This window comes from Meriones unguiculatus, chromosome 1, assembly GCF_030254825.1.
Source record: "Meriones unguiculatus strain TT.TT164.6M chromosome 1, Bangor_MerUng_6.1, whole genome shotgun sequence".
In the NCBI taxonomy this organism is placed as follows: domain Eukaryota; kingdom Metazoa; phylum Chordata; class Mammalia; order Rodentia; family Muridae; genus Meriones; species Meriones unguiculatus.
The window spans coordinates 92,291,909-92,308,312 of NC_083349.1; the positions used below are offsets into that span (position 1 = coordinate 92,291,909).

Sequence of the window (16,404 nt, forward strand, 5' to 3'; positions counted from 1 at the left end):
AATTATAAAAAGTGAAATAAAATGAACATTTCACCATCTTTAAAGAAAATTAATTAATTAAAAAAATCTAAAAAAAAATCTCCACATGCATGCCAAGGTGTATGCAAGCACTCACACACACGCATGCACACATGTGCTTGCGCACACACATATCCATGCATAATACATGTATATCACATTCTAAATAAAAATGTAATGATTTTTTTTCTATTTGAGTTAAGATCTCATTGTGTAGCTCTGGCTGTCCTGGAATTCCCTATATAGACTAGGTTAGACTTACACTCAAAGAGATCTGCCTGCCTCTGCCTCTCAAGTGCTGGGATTAAAGGCATGCACCCCCATGCCTGGTTAAAAAAATTACATTAAAAAAAAAAAAACCTTCCAAGTGTTTCCAGGACTTTATGTTAGGTCTCTATGACTCAGTTAGGAAGGCAGATTGAAACTGAAACAGAGACTGGGACTTGGAAATGAAGGGTGTTATTTATGATACAGCAGGGACAGCCAGCTCTGTAGTAAGTAGCCAGGTCCTTCAGTTTGTATACCCTTGTCTCAGTTGTCTCAACTCTAAAATGAGAATGGACTTTCATTTTAGGAGCGACTCTGAAGAAAAACTTTTGAGACATGTATCTATGTTCCGTTTTTCTTTGTTCCTTTTTCTACGGTAGCTGGCTCTGTGTGTCTGCCTCAGGCTGCTCTCCAAGGCTTTAGTTCTGACTACGTCTATGGGGAGATCTGTGCGTGCACACACACACACACACACACACACACACACACGGCTCAGGGGCTCTGAGTCACTGCCATCCCTCTTCTCTGGAAAGCAGCAGAGGGCTGACCCCAAAGGGACTGTGTAGACTGTGTAGACTTGCCCATGTCACAGTAAGACTCACCAAGTGGCTCGTGGCTTCTTGAGATCCCCTAATCGCAGTGCTGGGGATGCAGTCAGTTCACAGATACAACACTTGCCCAGCATGCACAAAGCTGTGAGCTCAACCTCCTCCCATCACACCCACTAGACGCCTACTCCTTCCCAGAGCCCTGTCTCATCTCAGAGAAGCAACTTGAGGTCATAGCACATGCATGGTCTTAGGTCCTCTTGTGCTCTAGAGCCATGTATCTTTTTAAGGTTGCTGATAAAATAAAGCGTAAATGTACATCTCCTGTGTGATTCTTTTATTGTTGCAGCTGCTGCTGCTTGAGGTGAGAGATATTTCATATATTCAAGACTGTGCTGCGGCTGGAGGGGCAAACACTGGAATTCAGGGCCTAGCACAGGGGTGGCCAGCTTCTCTATCTCAGAACGTGTTCATATGACGTTAGCTCTTTTTTATTTTATTTTTTTTAGAAGACATAAATAATTACCATGTTCTTCTGAGGCCATTTTCCTGCTGTCGCTTGCTTCTCTCCTTAAATATTTTAGGAGGAAATGTAATCTGCTGTTTGTTGTGGTCTTTTTTCCCCCCTTTGTGATCCAGAAAGCTTGTACCCTTGATTCAGTCAAAATAATCTTTGGATCATTTGCATTTCATTTCAAACAAGGAAATGCCAAGCCTGGATAACAAAGTAAACTGGTGCACAAAATCTTCCCTTTTCTAGGATGCCATCTTTTCCACTGCATCTGCGTCACACTGTTGTTTTTTGGGTTTTTTTTTTTTTTTTTTTGGTGGGGGGAGGTCCTCTAATGAAAGGTCTCCAAAATATGGACTGCCTGTAGTTTCCAGTGAACCACTAATCTGAAATGTCTACAAAAATTAATTTAAAAATTCTTTTCCGAATAGAAACTACTAAAAATGCTACATGATCTATTTCTCAAAACAGAATTTATTCCTTTTTCTCCATTCAATAATAAAAGGATGCCATGCAAAGCTTTCAGAGAAGTAATTTGAATATAAAGTATGTATTTCTAGCGAGAGACATACATGCATGCTGACGACAGGCAGAGAGGAGGGGTGGGAGTAGAGACAGGAGCAACAGAAGGTCTTTCTCAAGGAGCGACATATCTAGCAACCAAAAGCTGAACAGTGGAGAGGAGTGCTAAATAAAGGGATGCCAACAGTAGAGAAAAGCACAAGGCCACAGAGAACAAGTATTTGTAGAAAGTAACATCAATGATTCTAGAATGATTCTTAATGAAAATACTTTCAAATTAAAGTTTTTCAAGACAAATGAATTTGAAAAAAAACTCATTGCCAGAAAAAAGTTAATAGAAAAAAAATTTTTTTAAGTCCCTTTTCAGCTAAGTTTTCTGAAGCAAAGTTAGATCACTGGAAAGATGAAACAATGCCAAGTGACACAATACATTCCATCATGGCTTTGCCACACTTATCCATGTGAGAAATAATGCTCCCAAAGGAATTACCTTGCCTTATGTGATCTACTTCCACAGGGGAATGGTTGCCCGGTCGACCATATTGGTGGCCTGTTGCTGGTTAACGAGCATCCCCAAACTTAAAGCTTAAAACAGCATTCACTATCACTCCTTTCACCAGGTGCAGCTTGGCTGGTTTCTCTGCTTCACACTGAGGCCCTCTCAAGATTGCAATTCCAGTATTTGCTGGAATGCTGCAGTTGGCTCAGGATCTGAGTTCCAGCATATTTCTGCTTCAGTTCTCCACAGTGCTGGACCCAGAAGCCCAGTTCCTTGCTGATTGCTGACCAGAGGTTGCCTCAATTTCCTGTCCTGTGCCACATTGGTCTCTCTCCGGCTCTGACTATATTGCAGCTGGCGTCTCTCTAAGCAAGTTTGGAAGAGAAAGCCACGACAGCGTGAATAGAAGGTTGGGAGTCACATCTGTTTGTAATCTAATCTGGGAATTGAGGCCCCATCACCTTTTCAGTGTTTTATCTATTAGAATCAAGCCACTAGGACCAGCTCCCACTCCAAAGGAGAGAGTCTTCTGAGTTTGTAGCCACAAGAATCACTGGGAAGCATGTGCGGGGCTCCTACCACATCAACCTTAATTTCATAACATAGACATAATAAGCTGCTATTTCACAATTTTCAAAAATCCTTGGGAAAAAAATGCTTCAAAGATCTATGTGGTTCAAATCTCATATATCCATCAGCAAATTCCTTTTTTTACTGTGTATGATCCATATGCCACTGAGAAGTTCAAATCATCTTGCTGGCAAGCAAACTATATTCAGTAAAGGAAATATTCAGTATTGCAGTCAGCTCTCTGAGGACAGGGGTTTATCTGCCATGTTCTCTGTTGTACCCCAGTGCCCACCTTGGATTTGATAAAAACTACACAGTCAACAGAGAGCTGGCAAATGAATGGCTTCAACCACATTGTAGATATACATCATGAGTTATGGACTTGACCACACTCCTTTACAAAGAGAGCAACAGAAATCTTTGCTTTTGTATCAGGCACAGAAGGAAGACATTGTTAGAACTTGAGGGTTTCAAATGCAGTCCCAGTCCTGAAGTTACCAGCTTCGTAACAACCCAGGGTTTCTAGTAAAAGAGGTGCCAACTCCATGGATTGGCTCTTCTTGGTTGTCGACTTGTCTATCTGGGATCAACTAAAAACCAAGCAGCTCAGTACACCTGGGAGAGATTTTTCTTAAATAACTTGAAGTGAGAAGATTCACACTTATAATTTGTATCATTTGAGCTGGGAAGATCCACCTTTAATCTGGGACACAGCTTCTGCTGGCAGCCTATACGAAGGACTCGGAAAAAGGAAGCTTGCCTCAGCTCTTGTTGGCAAGTGCACTCCTTCACTGGCCTTAGAGCCTATTTCTTCAGGATTCTGGTGTATACTGAAGAGCAGCTGAGACATCCAGCCTTGTAGAGTCCTTCTAGCAGTTTTGTCCCTTTACAGAACCCTGACTAATACACTCCATTTTCTCAGAACAGCAGAATTGTGTTTTCCCATTTAGTAAATTTCAATTTCTGTGACCTATCACTGAGATGATGAACAAGGATACAAATTTGAACTAAAAAAAAAAACAAACAAACCAGAAAACAAAACAAGAAAACAGTAAGCCTTTAAAAATATACAAAATAAAACATAGGTATACCTTTAAAATATAAAAGCATAGAAAATCCTCATCCTTTAAGCACCTCCCTAGTCCTACTCCACTTTTAAAGATGATCAGTTTAGCAGTTTTTTTATTTAGCCTTCTAAATATTTTCACATGAAGTTGTTCTTTTTTTCTTCTTACATTTGGTATATAATAATGTATACTCACTCCTTTTATACTTAATAATATGTTTGGAGGGTTGGGAATGCAACTTAGTGGTAGAGCATACTTGAAGGCTAGGGCTCACTATCCATTTACACACAGACACACATACACACATCGTATGTTTGGGAAGCCATATGGACTTGTCTCAGTTTCCATGGTGCCATGATATTCCATTGTGTGGACTCACTGTGAGTTACTCAGAGTCCTTATCTAACAGGCATTTGCTTCTATGCCCTCTTAATTTCTGAGCAATTACAGAGTTCTAACAGACACACTCAGCTTTGTGTATTTGAACAGGCTTGTCTTATTTTTTAATGCTTATTATTCTACCTGTATGGTGTTTTAACTACATTTATGTGTGTACCACATGTGCCCCTGATTCCATGGAAGCCAGAAGAGGACATAAGATATCCTAGAACTGGAATTACGGATGGTTGTGAGCCCCCATGCAGGTTCTGGGAATCAAACCCTGGTCCTCTGGGAGAGCAGCTAGTGCTCTTACCTGCTGTCTGTCTCTTCAGCTCCTGGGTTTATTTTATGGACATCCTTAGTCACAGAACTGCAAGGCTAAAGGATGTGTATATGTTGAAGCCTCTTTGTGAATGAAATGAAATACAAATGTATAAAAATAAAACGAAGACAGAGTTTAACAGATGGTTTTGAAGCGTCCCCAGCTCAAGAAAACAACTGCATCAGACGCTCTCTTTACAGTCTCTGATGATGACAGAGATGATATCTCCCTAAACCCCAAAGTCACTAGTCACTGGCTTTGGAAATCACTTCCTTCTATTGATTTTGTTCAACTAACATTTCTAAAAAAGCATAGTTTCATTTTGCCAATTTTAAAACACTTCAATGTCTTTCAAATATTTTTGCGCCCAGTTTCCCCTGTAAGCTTTTCTGAACAATTGAGCTGCTAGAGCCCCCAGAAGCCAGTGTTTGTGCCGCAGCTTCCCGTGGCCTAAATTAGCCCACTCACTTGTTCCTGAGTGGTTTAACATGCTTCTCTGTCCTCTGCAGTTCCTGCAAATTGATGAGACTAAGGCTTGATCCCGTGGCATTACCACAGTGGCGGTACACCAAGACGCAGGTGATGGCTGGTTGTCTCTTTGTGACTGAAGTAGGTGTGGATGCTGACCACTTGGGTCTACTGATTCACTGTGGGCCACAGGCTCTTCTAACCTGCTACTTCATTTACTTGCTAAAAGAATTCTGGAAAAAGATGCATCTCTTCTGCTGCTGTTTGTTTAATCAGTGATGCAGTTCTGCCAGGAAAGGCAAAGTAAGCGGCCAGGCCTTTTCCTGTGTTTACAAGCTAACAGTTAATGAACCTTTCCTTACCACTCAAAGGTAGCTTGATTTATTTTTCTTTGTCTTAGATATATGCACATGTTCACACATGTATTTGACATACTTTATGGGCTTAAAACCACTTGCAGTTTGATGAGTCTCATGTTTGGCTCCCAAGAACCTCTTCTATTGGCACTTGAATCTTTTTGAGATGACCCAGCATTCTTGACAGCTTCCTCACTATCTGATAAGACCAGGTTTCAGGATCACATTCAACATCTCATACCACAGACCTGGAATCTGCCATTTCCCCAACACTCCCTGGCAGAAATTGGTATTTTAAACCTAAATTCAGATACAAAGTATGTAAATACCTATTTTACTTTATTTTTTAAATTTAATTTTATTTCATTTCTTTTTTTCTTTTTTTATTTACTTTACATCCCAAGGGTGGCTGCTTCCTCCTCTCCTCCCAGTCCCTTTCCCTTCTCCCTTACCCCCAGAAAAGGGGAGCCCTTCCTCCTGTAAATACCTATTTTTAAAGATCAAATAACTCAGCCAGCAGTGGTGGCACATAGTTTCAGTTCAGCACTAAAGAGCAGAGGCAGGTGGATCTCTATGCGTTCGAGGATACCCTGGTCTACAGAGAAACTCTGTCTCAAAAAACCAAATAAATAAATAAATAAAATAAAAAAGCAATAACTTGTTAGTTCATTCTTATATTCTGAGTCAAATTAAGAACTACTAGGTTTTCACAAGAGGCTCAGAATAGCAATACTACCATTTCTGCAATCAACTGGATCACAGCTGTCACTTTTTCACTTGCTGACTGTATTTGCCTTTATTTTTCAAAAGTAAGTTTTATTATATCTACATTGTCAAGGTATACAGCCAATGTATACAAAACACGCTGCCTCTCACCCCTCACTCAATCATAATTCTACGAGTGGTAGAATATGCAGTCTTTCCGGTTAGCTTCCAGCTGCCATGTCTCATTGTTCTGGCTTTGTTTCTGACAGGTCCATAGGCAGGCTGTGTGTCACAGGAAGACGCACTGGAGGACTCAGGGGAATGCAGTTCCCTGGATCTCACGTCAATGACAGTCCTTGTCCTTTGTGCCTGGCAAATTTTCTTCATAACAATCTCTCAGCTCGTGTTTTCTTAAGACCCCGAAATTTGTTGGTCTGTTTATCTCAGACACCCTGAAACACCTGGAGCTCAGCCAATATGCCTTCCCTAGCCCCAAGGTTCAGTCCTCATGATCCCTGTCAAAGTTCTCAGCCCTGTGAGCATGCTTTAGTTCATCATTCTAAGTCAATATGTATCCTAGGTAATAGTCTGTGTTCTTCCTAAATATAGGTATCCCATTTCTTATTCAAGTTTTGATGCCAGTGATTGGACATAGGCCTTATATGTGCTAAGTAAGCACTACCACTGAGCTACAATCCCAACCCCCAAATATATATTTTTTCATTTTAAAATTTGACGTGTAAGAGTATTTTGCCTGCATGTTCTGTGCACCGTGAGCATGCCTGGTACCCTTGGAGGCCAGAAGGGGGTGCTACACATGGGACTGGAGCTACAGGCAGTTGTGAGCCGCTGCATGGCTGCTGGGACTTGCACCAGTGTTCTCTGGAAGAACAGCCAGTATTTTATTTTATTTTTTTAAAGTAGCTTATTTATTTTCATTTTATGTGTATTTGGCATTTGGCCTGCAAATATGTGTGTGTGAAGGTGTCAGATCTTGGAGTTACAAATAGTTGTGAGCTGCCATGTGAATATGGGGGATTGAACCTGGGTCTTTTGGAAGAACAGTCAGTGCTCTTAACCACTGAGCCATGTCTCCAACCCCACAGCCAGTGCTTTTAGCCACTGAACCATCTCTTCAGCACCACCCCTCAATATTCAACTGAATATATTAAAATATACATATATTTGAATATATATTACATAATACACACACACACACTATATATATATATATATATATATATATATATATATATATATATATATATATATATATATTCAAGACAGGGTCTCTCTACATCCCTGGCTGTCCTGGAAGTTGCTCTGTAGACCAGGCTGGCCTCGAACTCACAGAGACCCCCTTACCTCTGTCTCCCAAGTGCTAGATTAAAGGCATGTGCCACCATGCCACTCCCCTCCCCCACTCCAATATTTTCTGATGCAGTAAAGGTTCTTAAATATTTTCTTTTAAATACTTTGAGCCCAGGCATGATGGTTCATACTTATAATATCATCATGCTTGAGGCTGAAGTAGGAACATTGCTGTCTAGGCTACCTAGTGAATTCCAGGCTGGAGTCTGAGACCTTGGCTCAAAAAAGCAAGCAAGCATGGATAGTGAGAGAGGAAGCAAGGAAGAGAGGGAGAAATGAGGGAGAGAAAGAGAGAGAGAGCAGGAGAGCAAGAGGTGTGGGGAGAGAATATTTGTATTGTACTTTCTGAGGTTTTACTCTTTAGGGATTTCTCCTTTCATCAATAGCTGCTACTTTCTTTTACATCTTTTAAAAATAGATTTTAAAGCTTAATTGTTGTTCATGTGTGTGCATGAGGTTATGCCACGTGTGTGCAGAGGCCAGAAGAGGATGTCCAGTCCCCCCAGAGCAGGCGTTAGAGGTGGTTGTGAGCTGCCTGACATGGGTGCTGGGGTGGAATTTGGGTCCTTTAGAAGATCAGCTCTTAACTCGGAGTTGTCTTTCAGCCCTCTTTTGAATTTCTATTTATTTATTTATTTATTTTTACTTCAAATAGATTTTCTAATTTTTCTTTTCCTTTACCTTATGTGTATTTAAAGTGTTAGCTGTATTTATTTGCTCTTGTGTTCCTTTTTAGTTTTATTTCTGAGCTAAACTTTACCTTTAATTCCTGAATTCTTTCCCAGGGTCTACCTTGTGCTTTGCATGTTTTATATTCTCTGTTCATATGTGTGTAACTTTCCTATGCCTTTCGCTTCCTTCCAAATGGATGGGTACACTTTTGATCATGTTTGGGGACTTAACATTTGAGGAGTATGCTGACCTTTGCAGACCCAACTAGAGACAGATGTATATGAATCCTTTCATAAGCCATGTTTGAAGCAGAAACTGCAGATTGCTGTAGGTCAACTTTGAATCCAAACATGCTGGAGGAGTTTATTTGGGCATTTCTCAAACCTATGTTTCTTCAGATTCCTTAAGAAATCAAATCACCTGGGAAAGACAGTTGTTTTTATTATCACTCTACTTCAACAGGCTTCTCATTAACAATAAGGAGCTCTTGACATTTTTAGACTGTATATTTACTTTATGTGAATGCTGTAGGAATAGTCCCAAGGCAGAAAATCGTCTTGTCACCCAATACAGACACACTCAGGGTAGAAAAACAAAACAATCTGTATTTGATTTGTTTTTCTAAACTGTGTGAATCAAGTCTAGTCATTGACTAATTACATATTTTAGAATATCAGAGTCAACAGGCCTCATATGTTTGTGTCTACATCTGTTCTTGTGAGTTTCACTCACTGAATGTGACTCATGCCTGATCATATTGAGGTGGGAATCTCCACACAGCCCTGCTTGCTTTACCTATCAATAGCAGCCTCAAGACGAAAGCTCAGGGGTTAGACTAGTGATTGCTCTAGACTAGATTAAAATGATGTATAATTGATCAATTTAGTATAAGAGCAAAGGCCCTGTTGAACACCCACTACTATCAATTCTCTTTTTTATTAAAATTCCTCCTTCCTTCCTTCCTTCCTTCCTTCCTTCCTTCCTTCCTTCCTTCCTTCCTTCCTTCCTTGAGGGTGAAGGGGGCTCTTTTGAGACAAAGTTTTACTATGTAGCCCCAACTGTCCTGGAACTCACACTGTAGATCAGACTGGCCTTGAACTCACAGAGATCAATCTGTCTCTGCCTCCTGAGTGCTGGGATTAGAGACATATGCTAAGTTTTTTCTTAATGAAAATGCTGTATTTTACAAAGATTCATTAGAGAACAATAGAAATAGTTATTTCTAGAATTCAATAACTAAAATAAATTATGCCACTATAAAAAATGTACAGAATAGCAACCTACAGACCATCTAGATCATAATAGTCTCCAAAGACTATAATCTCCTAAAAACTATACACTTCGTCTACCATGTGATTTCCATCCATTCACTTAAAAAATCCATAAAGTTATCCAAGCTTCCACCTATAAGACATCTACATGGTATAACCTACGAGATGGTGGGATATTTTTTGTGTAGGAATCAGAGTAAAGAGCATTAGGTATTTACTCTGTACTCGCTACACACAAGGTACTATGATAATCACATACAATACTGTAGGCTCTATTTCAGAGCAATTAATTCCTACTAAATGCAGATCTTACAACTGGCATTGGTGAAGTGTGAAATGTCAAAAGCTATATATTTTAAGTTCTTCACATGAAGACACTGTTAATTGCCAAAGTTTATTTAGCTTAAGAGACCTATCTCTTCCTTCATTGCATTGATTACACTTTAGCTGGGGAGGAGGGGGTGTTTTCTCTTTGCCACATTTAAACATGTATAATATGGAGGGGGAAGGGAGAGAACTTCAACAGGCTATTGAAAAAACTGGGGTCTGGGGAAGCAGTTGGCTAGGTTAGAGAGATTGCGATGTCAGGAGTATAAGGAAACTTTGTTGTTTACGGATTTGCAGGAAGAAAGGGATGGTATGTTTTATTTTGCTTGTTTTTGTTTCAGGACGAGCAAGTGTGTAGTATACAGAAGGAGGCAGTGGACACAGCTCTTTGAGAGGGATGAGTCCGATGTCTGTTCGGTATGAGGCTTTGGTTTTTAAATAAGAAGCATCCTATGGTGTGGGAATCCCTGGGTGAAAACGCAGACTGATGACCAAAGGTTGTGAGGTACTGAGACCTAGAGGTTTATGTCAGCACTGACATGAAGACTAGGATCATGGTAGTGTGCGTTGTATATGCTTATTATGTACTTCTCTAGCAACAAAATATATCATTGAATTCATGAATAGGAAGGATCCAGAATAGCCTGAGAAATGATTTGAGAATCAAAGATTTACTGCAGGAGAAAGCATTATGGAAGGAACGCAGTTAGATTCTTTGAGAATGTAACACTTATTTGCCATGCCATCAGGAATGGTTTATTACATTATCCAATGTGAAAATGGAAGGAAAGAGGTCTTGAACTTAGAAAGAAGTAATTTTAGAACTTTTAAAGACCTTCTACTTTACTCTTAAGTTATGAATACATGCTTTGGAGTTATAAATACACCCTACCAACAAGGATCAGAGGCAAACAAAATAAATGCTGTAGAGATAAATTATGCACATAATAAAGTGAGTTAGGGAAATTAGAGCTGGTCTGCGCTTTGTAAAGCTGAGGGACTGAAGACCACTTTTATCTTTCCATCAAACATTTCTTCGTTTGTCTATCAGAGTTGTCTTCTAAATGAACAATTTAAGATCTCATATAGTGATACCCAAGCCCAGAGCCTGCTAGGTAGGCTTTGGGGATTTGTTTGGTTTGTTGAATCCTTTTTATACTTTAGGGAAATAGTGTCTTCTAAATCCTGATGTTTATCTAACCTAATACTTAAATTTGGGTGAGTAAGGTATTTCAGAAATGCAAACAATTGTCATTAATAAATAAACACATGAGATGCATTGCTCTTAGCAACGTGATATTAATGCATGGGATTTGAGACTGGGTTGAGACTTCTGGGTTCTACTGTGATTTGTGTTACTGTATAGCTTTTTTTTTTTGGTAGGCAAACAAACACAGATAAACAAGGCTAGACCAAGACATCTGTCTTCTTAAGCTGATAAAGTATTGCTTCAAACTCAAATTCTTGAAATATATATATTTTTTATTTATTCAAAATTAGCTTAGTATGCACAGGGGAATGAAGATGAGATCAGAGTCTTCTCTGTTGAACAAATTGGGTCTGTCTCTACTCAACTGAATGGAGCCTCTGCAGTTAACCATATACTTAGCCTTCTCTGAAAGCAGGACACTGACACTCTCGTGCTACTTGAGAAACTCATTGGGTACCTGACTCCTGTGGCTACCCTCAAAGCAACCACCTGAGAGTTACCTAGAATGCTTAACTATCACCATTTTATTAACTTTAGTCTACAGATTGATTAACTATACTGAGTCAGGGCACAGTATCTTTACAGAATGATAGCACAGCACCCCAACCCCTTTATTTAACTCTTCAGCCAAAACAAAAAAAAGTGAGAAAAATTAGTCTAAATTATTTGCAGTGACCATGGATAGCCAGTCATTAGGTAGGTGCTCCGTGAAGGTACAGACAGTATTTCTGGAACTACAATCATCTAGCCCAGTTAGAGCAGACAGTGCTTATAAAAAAATGACTAGAAGATTTAAAGAGTAGAATGGCTGGTCCACTCTTTCATTATGCCCTTGGTGTTGTCCTTGAAGGAGCTTTATGATCATTACAGGCAATCTCACCCTCCTCATGCTGACAATTAATTCAAGCTTATGGAAGGAAGCACCAACCTTGGCAGTCTACAAAACAGAAAGTTCAGTTGTCCAAGCCCAACCATTCAAACAACTCTCTCTCTCTCTACATATATATATATATTTTATTTAACTTTATTTTATGTGCATTGGTGTGAGGGTGTCAGATCACCTGGAACTGGAGGTACAGACAGTTGTGAGCTGCCTTGTGGGTGCTGGTAGTTGAACCTGGGTCCTTTAGGAAGAACCGACAGTGCTCTTAACCACTGAGCCATCTCTCCAGCCCCCAAACTACTCTTTCCAACAGCACAGTCTACAGTGGGTTAAGTTATGCCATGTAAAATAACCTATGTTCAGCTGTGCTGGGTCTCCAGGGAGGCTAATTGTAGTGGCAACTGTATTTGCTGTCAATGTGGCTTGGAAGAAATAATGTGGAGATCAGTTCTGGAGTTGTAAATTCAAGTTTCAACATCATGTAATTTTGAAGAAGCCATTTCTCCACCACATGTTTCATTTACTCATTCAAAATATTATGTTTTTATCATATGCAAGATTATAAGGAACATTAAGATGTATGGAATGCTTCTGTCTTCTTCAGGCTCACAGTTTACTTGGGAAGATAAAATTCACCTGCAAGGCAGAACACAACGAAGCGACAGTTGCTCTTTTATATATATAAACTGTATCCTGAGCAAGATAAATGACTTCCTGCTGCAATAATCAGGAAGGCACTATAGAAGCCAGTTGAGCTCAGGATTAAAGGATGATTAAATTTCATTAAGCAGAGAACCGGGGGAGGGTGGTTCAAACGAGTGCCGGGGCAGGAGCGAAGGTGCGGAGCTGCAGACTAGTGCTATTTTGGTATGCTTAGACAGATGGCTTGTGTGGGTGGGCTCTGAGAGATAAGGCAAGTGGCCTGCTTCATCCCTGTCATGCAGTGGGCACTTTAAATTTTAGTTTCCATGTTGAAGAAATAGAATAGGGAAGATATCTCAAAAGTACCCCAGAGTGGAAATTGGGAGCCTAGATCTCAGCTTTATCACCAATTCTCTGGACTCTCTCAGTCATATAACTAGGAAGCTATATCGTCCTCAGCTGTCTAGTGGTGGAAACTTGGCTGTTTTCACGTGGTCCTAAGCATTACAAGGACACAGTGAGCTACAAGAAGGAAAGGCAAAGAAAAACTGGCTATGCTCTTCCCCTCCGGGAGCAGCTATGGAATACAGTTAAGCAGAACGCTCTTGAGGCCAGCAGACAGGAACAACTTCTTTCTCTAGAGCCTGTTGCTCAGTAATCCAGTGCTTCAGAACAGGGAAGAGATGTGCGGGGAAGGTGAAACTAGTGATTGCCTGGGTTGAGTATGCATCTGCCAGTCTCTGAGATGGAGTGTGGACATACCGGTTTAATATCATGCAAACAGAGTGTGGACATTTAATATCAAATGCAAGGCTCATTGTGGCAGCCTGAGGGAAACCACAGGTAGAAGCCTCCTGGAAGGAGGCTGGGTGGGATCTGAACTCAGGGCATCCTCAGCTAGTCAAAGCCTGGTGTGCCTGTAGCTCAGCGCTGTTGGCCCCTCTGCTCCAGCTTGGGTGCAGAGCAGGGAGAAGTACTCCTTTCCTTGCCAGTATCTTACCTGGAGCCAAGCTACTTTGGCATCCTGACTCCAGGCAGGATGGGTGTGCCTCCACCACAGCTTCCTGGATGAATGAATCTTGCTCTTTTCAACCTATTTCCTCTGCTCTTAGGTTCCAGTGAGGTTTCTGCCAGAACAGCCCTGTGTTTCCCAGGCGGGAGTCAGTTCAGAAATTTCCCCCTTGCCTGCTCAAGTCAGTTTAAATGTCTGCTTAAGTCAGGTTAAACATCTCAAGTTCAGGTTCCAGAGGCTGTGGCTTCTTCTACTGTTTATAATCTGTGGGTAGGAGCAGGCTGCCAGGTGGGCAGACTCATCAAGGTGGCACTGTCCCTAAAGCCACAGGATGAGTACCAACCTTCTGGGGGAGTTTTTCTTGACACTCCTCATCAGAGTCAGGACATCTATCAGCTCAGTGGTGAAATGAGCCTGTTCACTCTAGCAGAGTTAACAGAGGTTAGAGCAAGTTTCTGACACAAGTGAGTTGTCCCAGAAATCTGGGTCAAACCCCTGGGATGCCGAGCCTTCAGGACTCCAGTTTCTGTCCTGAGTATGTTCCCAGACATCATCTTTCTGAGCAGACACTTGACCCTTCATCTAAGGTAGAGCTCATGGGAAGATGTGGGGATGTGTAACTGGTGATTGGGAATTTGGAGCTGGGCAGAGATGTATTTTCTAGACTGTAGATTCCTACAGCTTCTGCTCAGTAGGCAAAGTGATTTGGTGACAATTTTGGGTGTCTGGAGATCGTGAACTCTTTCCTCCAGCCCTGACCAGTTGCAGGGAGAGAGAAAGTGAGGAGTGGGAGAAAGGAAGACTAGTAAGAGAGCATTTGTCTGAGTCCCTTGAAAACATCTAGGTGACAAAAAGGACATCAGCCTAAGAAAATTATTTGCCAGATAGGTCTTCTGTTCAACTCCCTTAAATATGGAGGGGAAAAAAAATAGCTGTTATGTCCTATGTGCTTGCCACAACATTATTTTGGACAGATTGGTGGGTGCCAGTGATGTGTTTCTGTGAGTGGATGAGTTCCAGGAAAGTACTAATTTTTGTGGTATGTGAGAGTCTGTCACTGTTCTATCACATTATAAGATGACAGAGGTTAGACCGAGTTTCTGACACAAATGGACAAGAGCAGAGTTCAGTGCTGAACTCTGAACACGACTGTATTTCACATCACAGCTGCTGTGGTGGGATCAAGGTGGATTACAGCAGAGAACTGTTGGAAGCCTAGGAAAGTCTTTGCCAAGACAGATGAGGATGTGAGCCTCAAGGTTATAGATTTGCATGTTGAGGCACCCAGGAAGACCAGGGTAATAATTAAGTCCCTTGAGTAACATGAGTACCCGGGGTTTCTTGTGACTTCTGCACACATTGATAGGAGTTAGGAATGTGTGTATGTGCTGCCTAGGGGTATGTCATGACGTGTTTTCAGTAGATAGAAACATGTGTTTGTTTATTTAGGAGCTATTTTGTGTAATATATGTACAGTATTTATTTATGAACCAAATATTATTGCTTGCTCTCAATTTTGACTAAGAAACGCTTTTAGGAAACTTTTTTTTTTTTGACAGGGTCTCACCATGTAGCCCAGGCCATTCTCAAACTCATGATTTTCCTCTTTAAGCTTCCTGTTTGTTAGGAATACATGGTGTATACCACCATGCTAGGAAAAATACTTTATTCAATCATTTGTGGTTCATAATGCTTTGAGACACATAGATATCTACGTTTATCTTTGGGGCATATGTTCAAAGATCCCCAGCAGATACTTAAAAATGAGGGGATAGCAAACCCTGTATGTGCACTACAATGTAGCAGTGGTTAGTCATGTGACCAGGACACTGCTAAGCAACTAGTTGCCAGGGAGCATATGCAACATGGGTATGCTAGGTACAGCAATAATTCATATTCTGGAACGGGTGGGGTTGGCAATATATTTTTTCACATTACTCAGACCAATCCAGAATCTAAAATTTTCTATTTAATATTTTCAGACCTCAACCATAGAGCTCAAAATGTTAGATGAGGTGACTACTGTGTGTACAAGGCATCTTCATTCTTCAACAAGTCCACTTTTGGAGGTACTTAGACGTATAAAATTTGAAACCTCTACTATGGAGCTTTTCAAGAGGTGAGCAATATCGTTCCACAAAAGCACAGTTCAAAGGGAACAGAAGAGAAAGTAGGATGCTTCGGTACACCTGTGCCTGGGTTTACCTTGTATTCAGCTATTTGTTTAGAAAGGAGATTTTCTTTTAATAACTTCTCTCTTTCGAGATCACCCCAACCTATCTTGCCACTGGCTCACCAAAGTCTCTAATAGTTAAGGATGCCTTTCTTTGAAATTTCCTAGCATATGTTGCTCTGTGGCTGTCTGTTTTCTGGTAAGACAGGCACTCCGCTTATCAGGACCTGCTGCTTCATAAGCCAAGATTTATTTGCTAGGAACAGGGACGGGTTCTGTCCTGTCCCACCATGGCCACACATAAGGCAGAAGATCTTTCTGCTACCGCCAGACAAGGTTGCTTGGAGACGGTGCTGTTGACTGGCTGAAGCCAATACTATCCAGCAAGCAGTTTAGCAGCACCTCAGGCAAATGGGTTTGCACTTCACAGTAGAGAATTCCACAGCCAGAGGAGACACTGCGAAGAGGACATCATTTTTTCCAAGTGGCTCACTGATCTGTTCCTTCTCTTCACCCTGTCTTATACCTCCCTGTACTATATTTCTGCCTCATGCTTATTTTCTATAACCTCGTCAGCAAGCCCTCAACAGGGAAGAAAATCTTCCACAT

General features: G+C 40.9%; 1 long non-coding RNA gene across 2 annotated transcripts in view; it reads left to right on the forward strand.

Moving 5' to 3' along the window:
• The window catches only part of LOC132646258 (uncharacterized), a 32,893-nt gene extending 16,489 nt beyond the window's left edge, over positions 1-16,404 (forward strand). The window contains exons 3-6 of one of the 2 annotated variants that reach the window (XR_009584368.1): positions 2,487-2,774; positions 5,215-5,284; positions 10,217-10,292; positions 15,605-16,404. This is a non-coding gene — a long non-coding RNA (uncharacterized LOC132646258). The remainder of the gene's footprint in view (positions 1-2,486; positions 2,775-5,214; positions 5,285-10,216; positions 10,293-15,604) is intronic. The other variant, XR_009584370.1, reaches the window with a different exon arrangement.